General features: G+C 51.1%; 1 protein-coding gene across 1 annotated transcript in view; it reads left to right on the top strand.

Moving 5' to 3' along the window:
* Window positions 1-2,941: 2,941 nt before the first annotated feature.
* The window catches only part of LOC130374829 (unconventional myosin-VI-like), a gene marked incomplete at its 3' end in the record, with an annotated part of 40,151 nt that continues 31,167 nt past the window's right edge, over window positions 2,942-11,925 (top strand). The window contains exon 1 of the mRNA XM_056581806.1: window positions 2,942-3,068. The remainder of the gene's footprint in view (window positions 3,069-11,925) is intronic.

Genomic DNA, 11,925 nt, shown 5'->3' with positions numbered 1-11,925 from the left:
GGCCCCCCCACCTCCACCCCCACCCCCACCCGCAACACAACTCCACTTTGTCACGGTCCGATGAAGCCCCCCCAACCAACCAACCAACCAACCAACCGTGGCCCTGAGGCATGCTGGGAAATCTATTCTGAAGAACTCCGGTTCCCGCCTCTCGGCGGCACACACACACACACACACACACACACACACACACACACACACACACACACACACACACACACACACACACACACACACACACACACACACACACACACACACACACACACACACACACACACACACTTGACACATACAAACACACACACACACACACACACACACACACACACCTTGAAGCGTTTGTATTGAACAGAGTGTAAATATGCCCGGTTTCTGTTGGCTGCCTTTGTGTGACTGATGACGGGGCGATGGGGTCACCCTGTGAGCCGGTATGATCAGTGTTCCCCCCCCCCCCCTGGAGAACGGAGGACCGGAAACCAGACCCTGCAGACTTTTGGTTGCGGTCAGGCGTTATTTAGGCAGAGAAAGGCGGAGGATTGTTCCAGAAAGAAGCTCCGGGGAAACACGCTCTGAAGACTGAAGAGATGTACGGAAAAACGTTCCTGAAAGATGTTCAGGTACGACGGTCGGTAATGACATTCCGGAATGACGTTCCCGAGACTTTCCGGAAAGGAGTTCCGGAAATACGTTCCCGAGGAGTTCCGGGGTCGTCCCCGGTAACAGACCGGCCGAGCGTGAAGCCTCCTCAGCATTAAACAAACTTCAGCCTTAGCTTCTCATGTACGCTGCTCTGTATTTAATATTTATACTTTTAGGTTATTCTGTTCTGGTTTTCATTTGTACGTGTTCTGTTGGGTGGAGACGAGGACGCCTCCTCTGAGTTGTAAAGAGTTTCATTAACCCGCCTCCGGCTGCCTTCTTGTGTGCGTTTGTGCTATTTTGAATGTGTTGGAGTGTCTCTTTGGTCTGTTATAGTGTGTGTGTGTGTGTGTGTGTGTGTGTGTGTATGTGTGTGAGAGAGAGACACAACACGTGTGGTATCATTGAAGTATGAAGTAAGTGTTTTTCTGAATTATATCAGGCTATTTTATTAAATCAAGTGCATAAAAAAATAATGCTCCACACAGCAACCTGTTGGGTAGCTCTACACGTTTTCTGACCACAATACGAATTCCAAATGGATAGCGATCTGTTGAACATGGAATCAGACTTTCAGCTGAATAGATCACTTGAAAATAGACATATTGATACTGTACTGGGCTAAACACGTGCAACCTTGTGCGTGCTCTACATTAAATGCATAAAAGCCTGACAAATGATACAAAAGACAACGAAAAGCTTTTAATCTTATAGTAACTAAAGATACGCCTAATTTTTCTAGTATTACAATTTGTATTGGTCATGAAAAATATCGCAATATGTTAAATGTTTTACATTTCTGTTGCTGCTTCGGTTCTTGAGTCCATCAATGGCGCCTCCTACAGGCCTCAGGAGGGACCACACCCGGTTTCCAACATTGTCTGACATCTGTGTTACGTTGTCAACAGTTATCCTCCAGCTTTACGGAACTTTTACAGAAGTATTCAAGGGAATCAAATAATTTGCGAACAGTGAAATACACGAGGAGTGACTTAGTGAACTTAGGAGTGACTTGTAGAATAGTGAACTTTCAGCTATAGTTACTGTTAACTGGGTGAAAGACGGTGTTGTTCCTGGTGCGGTCAAGTTGTGCTGGTGTGTTCTGAAGTGCACATGAAAGGCTGTCATCTTTAATTCAGAGCGGAACCCGGTCCGCGTCGTACAGCAGACCAGACGGATCGTGTAACCGGACCATCCATCATTGATGGCCCCTGAATGGGGTTTAGTCCTCCTAAAGTGGCCCTTGGAGCCGGCATGTAAATGTCCGGAAGGGTTCACCTCCTAATCGATGTCCAAAGCAAATGAAGTGACCTCACGGAGACCGACTGGAACAGCAACACGGTGCCACAAACACACGCACGCACAGACACACACACACACACACACACACACACTTTGCGTATTTAGTGTGTTTTCAGTTCAAAGTATACTTGGTCACCGTCGTAAAATAGGAGTGGAGCATAATGGACACATTAATGCATAATTACATTTAGGCAGCCTACAAGTGAACAGAAACAAGGGCCAAGCACTAGAAATGTCCAGGTTAACCCATTCCCCGTAAAACATAGCGAGGAGAACGCTGCATAACGCAGAACTCAAATAGGTCTTGTCAAATGATTCCCATCCCCAGGTAGAACAACCGGGCCTTGAAATATCTCCAAAAAGGCAAATAATAATAAATATCTATATATTTTTACAACTTAGGCTATACGAGTCGTGTTATTTCATTCCAACACACTGACTCCGTATACTTATTTGTAGTGGAGAAAATGGAAACATTTCGTGAATTGTTCTGAAAATGTAAATATTAGTATATGTAAAATCCAGAAAATTTGCCTTTGTTGCCACCTAATTCATATTATGCAACTAAACCACTGTAAATTAAGCACTGTAAATGCAATCTCTTTTCACTACTTTTGTGTTTATTTAAGTCTCAGGTGACTTGTCTTGTGTTTCTCTTATACACTGTATTATTTTATATATAATTATATTGGTGAGGGGAGCCTGAGACTCAAACATTTCATTGCTGTTGCTTTATTTGTTGTAAATATAAAAAAAACATAAACCACCTTTACAAAAAATTATGCATCTTAAAAAGATGCATTTCAATTGACTACCGGTCCACCATTTTTTTTTTAAATGAAAATGCCGATCCCTGGAACAAGAAAAGAACCCCTGGTCTAGTCGACTTTATTCTATTTTTATTTCCTTTTATTCCTCCTGAGGTGAGCGGCGGGACGCGCGCCCCCTGCCGGCTCGCGGCCGCCACCGCCGACGCTCCCTAGTGTGACGTCACGGGCCGATTCCCAGGACTTGTGTGCGGGAGTCGGAGGCTGCAGGCAGGGAACAGTCGGGCTGCCCCACTCCGAAACACCTCCACCGGCTCCTCTACAGGCCGATAGCCCAGCAGCAGAGCCGCACTAAAGGTGAGTCCAACCCGTCCATTTTCTCCCTAAATGCGCAAAGGTGTGTGTGTTTGTGTGTGTGTGCGTGTGTGTGTACGTGTGTGTGTACAGATCGTAGCCCATATGCACAGGGAGGCGAAGTTAGCCGAGCGGCTACAATACACGGCAGCTTAGCGATGCTAACCCACACACACATACTGTCAAACACCCAGGAAGCTACGAGGCTAACGAGACGTCCATCCCAGTCTGCGGCTCCTTCGGGACGAGCGCCGTGCACAAAGCGCTGTCCCGCGGCCGCCGGTTCGATTCCCTTTCCCAGACCGATGCGCAGACCCAGACAATAGCTGCATTCTAGTCCACCAGGAGCCGCCGCTCTCTGATAATATTAGAAGCCCGGTCGGGGGGGGGGGGGTCTGTGAATGGGAGCGTTCTGACAGCAGTGCGGGGGTCCCCTGTTCGGAGGTTCCAGGGTTCGCGACCCGGCAGCAGACAGCGTTCCTGGACGCGAAGCATCGCATGTCAGGGGTCGGGGGAGTCATGACAGCGCCGATGGGGGTTTATACGAGCGTATTGTGCCGGCTGTGTGTCGGGGGGGGCTCTGAGTCGTGACCCCCGGCCGGTCTGCGATGGGAAGGCTTTGCATGGAACACAAAAGGGAGAACCGGACCCCAAACAATGCGGAGGTGATGAGGAGGCCGTGTGTGTGAGAGCTCAACCCCCACACTGTGATTATATAAGCGCAGTGGGGACGGAGGGGCTGCGTTCTACTGCTCTGGGGCCGTGATTCCCGGGGTTAGATCCCTACCCCTCACAGGGCGACTGCAGGAACCTTCACCTTTGATCGGCCGTTCCTCCACGGCTGCGGTTTATGGGTGGGTAGTCGTGTGGTCGTGTTAAAGTTCCACGGGTGCGGGAAGCGTCCTGCTGTAACGCGCTGTCATCACGAGATTACACGGGCTTCAGAGGATCAAAGTCCTCCAGGGGACGTGATCTAGAAAGGCTCTCATATTCTACCTGCTCTTGTTCTGCAGCTAGGAATAGAACCGCTCCTGCTGTAGATAGAGCACAGCCGACCGGCCCCTCAGGGCCCCGCTCTGCTCCTCCTCGTCCGCCCTCCTCTCGGGCCCTCTGTCCACCGTGTGGCCCTCAGGGGCCCACTCTGCTCCTCCTCGTCCGCCCTCCTCTCGGGCCCTCTGTCCACCGTGCGGCCCTCAGGGGCCCACTCCGCTCCTCCTCCCCTCCCATTAGGCCCTGTGTTCGGCCTATGGCCCCCGGGGCGGTGGTGCTCAGAGATGACCCGGTTGTTGGAGAGTGAGGCGGTGTGAGGAAGAGTGAGGAGGAGTGAGGGTGAGTGAGGGAAGAGTGAGGAAGAGTGAGGAGGAGTGAGGGTGAATGAGGGAAGAGTGAGGGTAGAGTGAGGGGGAGTGAGGAAGAGTGAGGGAGAATGAGAGTGAGGAGGAGTGAGGAGGAGTGAGGGAAGAGTGAGGAAGAGTGAGGAAGAGTGAGGAGGAGTGAGGGTGAATGAGGGAAGAGTGAGGCAGAGTGAGGGAGAATGAGAGAGAGGAGGAGAGAGATGGAGGAGTGAGGGAGAGTGAGAGAGTGAGGAGGAGTGAGGAGGCTTGGGTGAGGTGTGAGTTAGAGTGAGGGGCTATGTGATGGTTGGGGTGAGGCGGAGTGAGTTGGAGTGAGGCGCGGTGAGGAGGAATGAGGCGTTATGTGATGGCTCAGGTCGGGTTAAACCCGTTAAATGCGTCGTCTCGCCGCTGGACGTCCTGTGTTTACATGAGGGACGACACAAGCACTTATAATCTCAGTCTAATCTTTAGAAAAAGGCTTTTTTCAGAAGCTGTGGGGCTTAGAGCCAACGTTATGATGGATATAGATTGACTTGACCCTGGACTAATCTCACTCTCACATACTCATTAACATATGCACACACAGGCACAAATACATGTACATTCACAGATGCATAGTCTCACACACACACACACACACAGTCACACACACACACACACACACACACACACACACACACACACACACACACACACACACACAGTCACACACACAGTCACACACACAGTCACACAGTCACACACACACAGTCACACAGTCACACACACACAGTCACACAGTCACACACAGTCACACAGTCACACTAAAAAGTAATGGACAGACAGACAGTACACATACTTATTAACATAATGCTCACTTACATAGTTATACATTCACACAAAACGTGCAACCATAGCCATGCACACACACACACACACACACGCACACGCATGCACACACACACACACAGGCAGACATTAATGACTCGGATTGTGTAAACTAATATTGACACAGGTAATATCACCGGCCTCAGAGCAGGGCAATCAAACAGGGAAATCTAGTTTTTATTTTTTAATGGTCAGAAGGTTCTCAGTGAATTACAATCTTCCTGTAACCTCCTGATCAACACCTCACAGGAAGGTCTGAGATACCCCCCCCCCCCTTCCCCCCATGGTCTGGTCCTCATTGGAATGGAGTTCAACTGGCGCTAACTTCAGGCTAGCCAGGGTTAGCCAGCTGCTGCTGTCGTGGTTGTTGTTGTGTTCTTTTTGCTTCCTGCCCAGGGATGCAAAAATGGTTTCAGCCCAAACTGTCAAATTAAGTTGTATCGTATCGTTCCCCAGTTTAGTTGGAGGACAGATGAATGAGTGACTCCGCTGTTTAGTGATGAATTAGTGGCGTCAATGCCCCCCTGTTTAGGGACGAATGAGTGATGTGTGAGTGGGATCAGATGAATGAGTGACTCTACTGCTCCGTGACGGGTCCCAATCTGGACCACGTGACAGGTGTCCACTCAACTGTCTGAGGTCTGGTCCTCACCTCCAGAGGTTGTCTCTCTCTCTCTGTTATTCTCTCTCTCTCTCGCTCTCGCTCTCTCTCTCAATGTGTCTCTCAATGTATGTCTCTCTCTCTCTCTCTCTCTCTCTCTCTCAATGCATCCCTCTGTCCAGTAGTAATCCCAGCCCCCAGTATCACCTGGTGATGGCCGACCTCTCATTTGCCTATGGTCAAATCCCAGTCCTTTGTCGTGTGGCCGGGGGCATTTACCTCCTGGTCAGTCACGTGCTAGCCCTAGCTACCCACACCGCCATGCAAATAGCCCACGCCCTCATAGGGCAGACATGGCTTTGTCACCATAGCAACGGGGTGCAACCTATGGTTCGGATCCCTTCTCAGACCGAGGAGAGGATGACCATTGAACCCCTGAGGCAGGGCCTCCTGGTGGGATCCATGGCTGTTGTGCAATTCGGGGGCGGTGGCGGTGGCTGTGCTAATGTAGCTCCTGGCAAACCGCGCGCAAGCTAGCTCCCCTGTCCAGAGACTTTCTGAGAACAGAGAACGAGGTTTGGGTCTCGATGGACATCATCTATAACATCTATGAGACTAAAGGGTGGACCAGTGTGTGAGTTGGCCGCAGGTTTGCACGTAAAAGTCTTGGCTAGCTTTCATGTGCTAGTTATTGTGTGCTAGTTGGCTAGTCAAAGGACTGTTGGCTGTTGATCATCCTAGCTTGATTGAGGCCTAGCAAAAGGACACCTGTCTAGCTGAACTCAAACCTTAACTAACTAATAAAAAAACGACTGACTTATGACCCTGAGTAGTACACGCTGGCCCAATCTCTGCTGGGTGGCAGGCCCCTGTTATCAGGACCAAGCTAAGCTAAGCGTTTCCTCCTCGTTCTAGAAGACTCCATTCACCTCGAAGTGACCCCGTTTCTACTCACAAGGTGGACTACTATGTGAAGTCAAACAATAAGAGGCCTCGCTCTACTTGATTTCCCATGATCCTTTGCTCTTCTGGAGTGTTTTAGAGAGGTGGTCTGCGTGTCACCACTAGCCTACGTCCGGGTCAATAGCTTTCAAGGGCAGGAAGTGACCTCACAGTTTATGGATAAGCTGTAGCTTCCACATCAGAAAAACAAAACAAAAGCCAGGAAGGGGGATTATGTTTTTCCTTGGACAGATTGATAAGCCAATCACAAGCCTCGTCTTAACCCTTCAGGCATCGGGGCAAATCCACTGGCTGGCTGACGAGACATATGGGGGATCAATATTTCATCGGGCGCACATTCTGGCTGAACCGAAGCAACGTGCGTTCGTTTGTTAGGATCAGACGCTGTTACCGGCTTCATATTGAGTACTCATCAACCATGAAGCCTCGCTTTATGGGGTTTGGACTCGGAGGGGGACGACTTCTGTCAATCTTTAAACTCTTGAGAAACCTCTTGATCAGCACCTTGTTTAATCAGCTGTGTGTGTGTGTGTGTGTGTGTGTGTGTGTGTGTGTGTGTGTGTGTGTGTGTGTGTGTGTGTGTGTGTGTGTGTGTGTGTGTGTGTGTGTGTGTGTGTGTGTGTGTGTGTGTGTTGAGCTCCTTCCACCTCGTCATCCAGGTGTTTGTTTGGTCGTTTGTGTGTTGATTGTGTTTGCGATTGTTAAGTAGGTTGTGCGTGTGTGTGAGGTTGTTGAGTGTGTGTGTGTGAGGTCGTTGAGCGGCATGTGTGTGTGTGTGTGTGAGGTTCTTGAGCAGCATATATGTGTGTGTGTGTGTGTGCACGTGTCTGTTTGAACGGGTGTGGCCATGTGATTAATGATTACGTGAACGTCGGGGAGGTTGACCTCCCACTGCTGACGCCTCAGATCACCGCTGATGAAGGGCTGCTCCTCCTCTTCCTCAGCAGGAAGTAGACAGATGAAGGGCTGCTCCTCCTCTTCCTCACCAGGAAGTAGACAGCGCGGCGGCGATCTCCTTATTTGGTCAACATGGCCGCCATTATTTGCATCACCTGGCAGCATGCAAAGGACCCTCACAGCACAAAGGAGAAGGAAACATCGCCGTGGAAACACAGGCTGCTGTCTCTGATGGGTCAGCCGGCTGGAGCCGGCCTGAACCAGTTACAGACACTGGGGGGGTCCAACTGGTCCTTGTCAAACCTTTCAGGGTCAAACCGGTCCTGTTCAAACGAGTCCCGTCCCAACTGGTCTGGGTCAACCTGATCCCGGTCCAACTGATCGGGAGGTCAAACTGGGTCCGGGTTAAATCGGTCCAGGTCAAACTGGTTCCGGGTTAAATCAGTCCAGGTCAAACTGGTTCCGGGTCAAACCGGTCCAGGTCAAACTGGTTCTGGGTCCAATCGTCAGAACTTCACGGGGCAAACTGAATGGATGAACTTTGGTGACCCTTTGGTGACGTTGGTGGTGTGTCTGGTCTAAACGTTTTGGTCTCCTAGCAACCACGGGTGTGCGGCACCTCCTGCTGTGTCCCCAGCGTTCCCAGCGTTCCCAGTGTGACGAACAGACCTCACACCGTCTCCTCTCCTCAGGAGGTCAGGGCTCTGGACAAATCGGAACGCAGGCTGGGGCTCAGCAGCCCAGTGTGTTCAGCCAGGCTGTTACAACATTGTTATTATATGGGACCAGTAGCTGTGGTTCCTGGGACCATTACCAGTGGGTTGGCCCAGTCTGTTACACTAGTTACACCAGTTCCTAGGACCAGTACCAGTGGTTGAGGGGACCATTACCAGTGTAGCTCAGGACTCTCAGGCCAGTGAACCCTCTCCCCTGTGCTTGCCCCCCCCCCCCCCCCTCGCCGGCCGGCTCTCTCAAGTGTTGCTATTGTCAACTCGGCCTGTGGGCGGCTTTTGTCCTCCGACACGGCGCTGGCTTTCTGCGGGTCATGTGACCCAGAGCCATTCCTCAGTGATGACTGCCTCAGAGGTGTGTGTGTGTGTGTGTGTGTCCAACATCCACTGCAGGGAGTAATGTACACTACACAGTCTCTCTCTCTCTCTGCTTTTAAAACGGCCTGAATTCATTCAACTCACTCCTCCTCCTCTCATATCCTCACGCACAAACGCACAAACACATTCACACACTCGTTCTAATCCTGGGGTTGAAAACAAAGTTGGGTGAATGTCATTCTCTGGCTGTCCAAGGCCGTTCTAGAGCTACGTCATGTAGAACAACAATGAGGTCATTCACAGCAGAACCCTGAGCCTGGCAGCTACTTTAGCGTAGCTTAACCACAACAACTCCTTCCATCCTTTCTGTTATGACTGGGTGATACTCAGCAAGGTTTTGACCCGATCCTAGTGTCCCTCGGGATGAAGGAAGTATTCTTAACTCTCTAACAGTCAAATCTCAAGGAATGAATCAAGGTTGTTTCCTCCTCCTCCTCTTCCTCCTCCTCCACCTCCTCCTCCACCTCCTCCTCTTCCTCCTCCTCCACCTCCTCCTCCTCCTCCTCCTCCTCCTCCTCCTCCTCCTCCTCCTCCTCCTCCTCCTCCTCCTCCACCTCCTCCTCCTCCTCCTCTTCCTCTTCCTCTTCCTCTTCCTCCTCCTCCTCCTCCTCTCTCCTGTGGAATCTGCCACTGAGAGAGGGAGGGAGATTATGCTCGGATCACCAGGATGAGTTAGGAAGGGCTCTGAATTCACAGAGAGATTCAGCTGACTGTTCCTGTTGGCCTCACGTGGCCACACCCTCCGGCCACGCCCCTGGATCTCTAGAGTACGCCCAGCCTCGCGTGTTCGGCGCCACCTGTGTGTGAGGAGGCTGAACTTTGACCCCTTGAACTGGTGAAAAGAAAAAGCACGAAATTGGTGTTATAATATCAAGGGCGGGTTTGAACCGCTTCTGCCTCCCTGGTTGGGCAGGGCGTACGCTGTAGCGAGACCCCCAGGGGGGACGTGAAGTTCATAGAGCTACCAATACAAAAACAGCTCTGTATATTATAGTTCAACGCATGAAACGCATTGAAAGCTGTTCATCTTTGTAATCACTGAAGGTCATTTCCCCATTGATCGCTATTCTAGTGCTGATTAAACAGGGAACTCGTTTCCCTATGACCGATTACCCCCCCCCCCCCCCCCCCCCCCTCAGGCCGTAGATCAGCAGAGGCTCCGACAGGTGACCCTGCTGACTGTAAGCGGACTCCAGCCAGGCCAGGTGCTCCAGAGCCCTTTGTTCAGCAGAGAAAGGTGTGCTGTGCTTGAGCAAGGCATGAAAATAGCTGTGCCAAGAGAGGGCCAACTTCGTGACTAAGGGGTGTGTGTGTGTGTGTGTGTGTGTGTGTGTGTGTGTGTGTGTGTGTGTGTGTGTGTGTGTGTGTGTGTGTGTGTGTGTGTGTGTGTGTGTGTGTGTGTGTGTGTTGCTTGGTATGAATTCTTCAGTGCATGTCTGGGCGTTATTATGGGATGGTCCTTCTGTGTTGCTGCAGGAAAGTCGTTAAACCGCCTGACCTGGTATCAACAGTCTGACCCGGTATCAACAGTCTGACCCGGTGTCAACAGTCTGACCCGGTGTCAACAGTCTGACCCGGGGTCAACAGTCTGACCCGGGGTCAACAGTCTGACCCGGGATCAACAGTCTGACCTGGTATCAACAGTCTGACCCGGTATCAACAGTCTGTCCTGGTATCAACAGTCTGTCCTGGTATCAACAGTCTGTCCTGGTATCACCAGTGTGGTTGTCTCCGGCCTCGTACTACGCCCGGGCTCGCTTCAGTTCCGCTCTCCTACGGTGAATCTCTCCGGGCCGTTCCTGCTGTCTTCATCCATAATGGAGCTGCTAATGGCTAGCTGAGTGGCGTTAGCGTAGCTTAAACACAGGGGGGCCGGCGGGGGACGGAGGTTGTAAACAGACTTCGGCGTGGTTTTAATTAAGCGGCTCGCTGAGGCTGATGGCAAAGTCTGCGTTCCCGGAACGTTCCGACGGACCGCTGAAGTCTGAAGAGAGGGCAGCGTGCGCGTCTGAAGCTACAGCCATAACCACTACTTTAATTAACCTTGAATGAAGCTACAATTACATGAACTCTGGCCTGCTGCCGTAAAACACGTTAAAACCCGTCTTGGTTCTTAATATCATGTGACGACGATAAACCACGATGGTTGAGATTTGAACGCACAGTAATCTTTTTTTTATTACATCACATAACTGCAGCATACAATATAATACAACTTTATGAAACTATTCTATAATTGACCCCTGAGGAGTCAAAGTGAAAGTTTATTCTCACGAATGTTCGAGGAATGCTTGAACTTTGACCTCAACAGCACAGACCAGGGAAAGGACAGCAGCAGTAGATGGTAGAGGTCAGAGGTCAGGTGTGGTGTTGGTGGTGGGGTGAGTTCTGGTGGACCGGCTCCGACCAGTCCGCCGTCTCATCCATCCCATCCAGGCTGGGAGTGTTGGGATCCGTCCTGGTGTTGAACGCCTGCACTCCCAGAGGGAGAACGCCGCGTCGGTAGGACATGTTTGACAGCGGTCGCCGTGGTTCGTCAGGGGCGGGGAGCTACGTTAGCTCGCGTGGTTTGTTGAGCTAATCCAACCGACTCAATGTGAACTTAATGGATTATCATTCAGCAAACGTGCTGGTGAGCAGGGGCGCGTCCGATCAGCTGGTGGCTTTGTTGTGGTTGACGGAGGTCCCTCCCTCCCTGCTGAGTCACTCAGCGCTGAACTAGCTAGGAGTCAGAGGGAGTAAGATAGGCCAGTAGACCGAGGTGTAGTTCAAACAGAAGAATGACGATGGCGATGAGCTGTATTTTACAACTCCCGTTGGCTATTAGTCTAGATCAGGGCTGTTCAGACCGGTTTGTCTCAGGACCCAGAAGGACTCGCTGGAACCACACCCAGGCACTCTGAGTGCACCACAGCCCAGGGCTGTTTGGTTCTAGGGGTCAGGGGTCAGCCTTCAACCCGTTTCCAGCTCCTCTGCCAGTGGGCCGAACCCCTCCTTTAAGATGCTGGTTCAGAAAACCCTTTTTTAAAGGGAACTTTTTTTTCTTCCGTGCTGCGTCCCAAAGCTGATCTGTGATTGGCTCACCC

Source organism: Gadus chalcogrammus, chromosome 21 (genome assembly GCF_026213295.1).
Source record: "Gadus chalcogrammus isolate NIFS_2021 chromosome 21, NIFS_Gcha_1.0, whole genome shotgun sequence".
Lineage (NCBI taxonomy): Eukaryota > Metazoa > Chordata > Actinopteri > Gadiformes > Gadidae > Gadus > Gadus chalcogrammus.
Note: the sequence above shows the minus strand (reverse complement) of the source record. Positions and strands in the feature narration are given on the sequence as shown.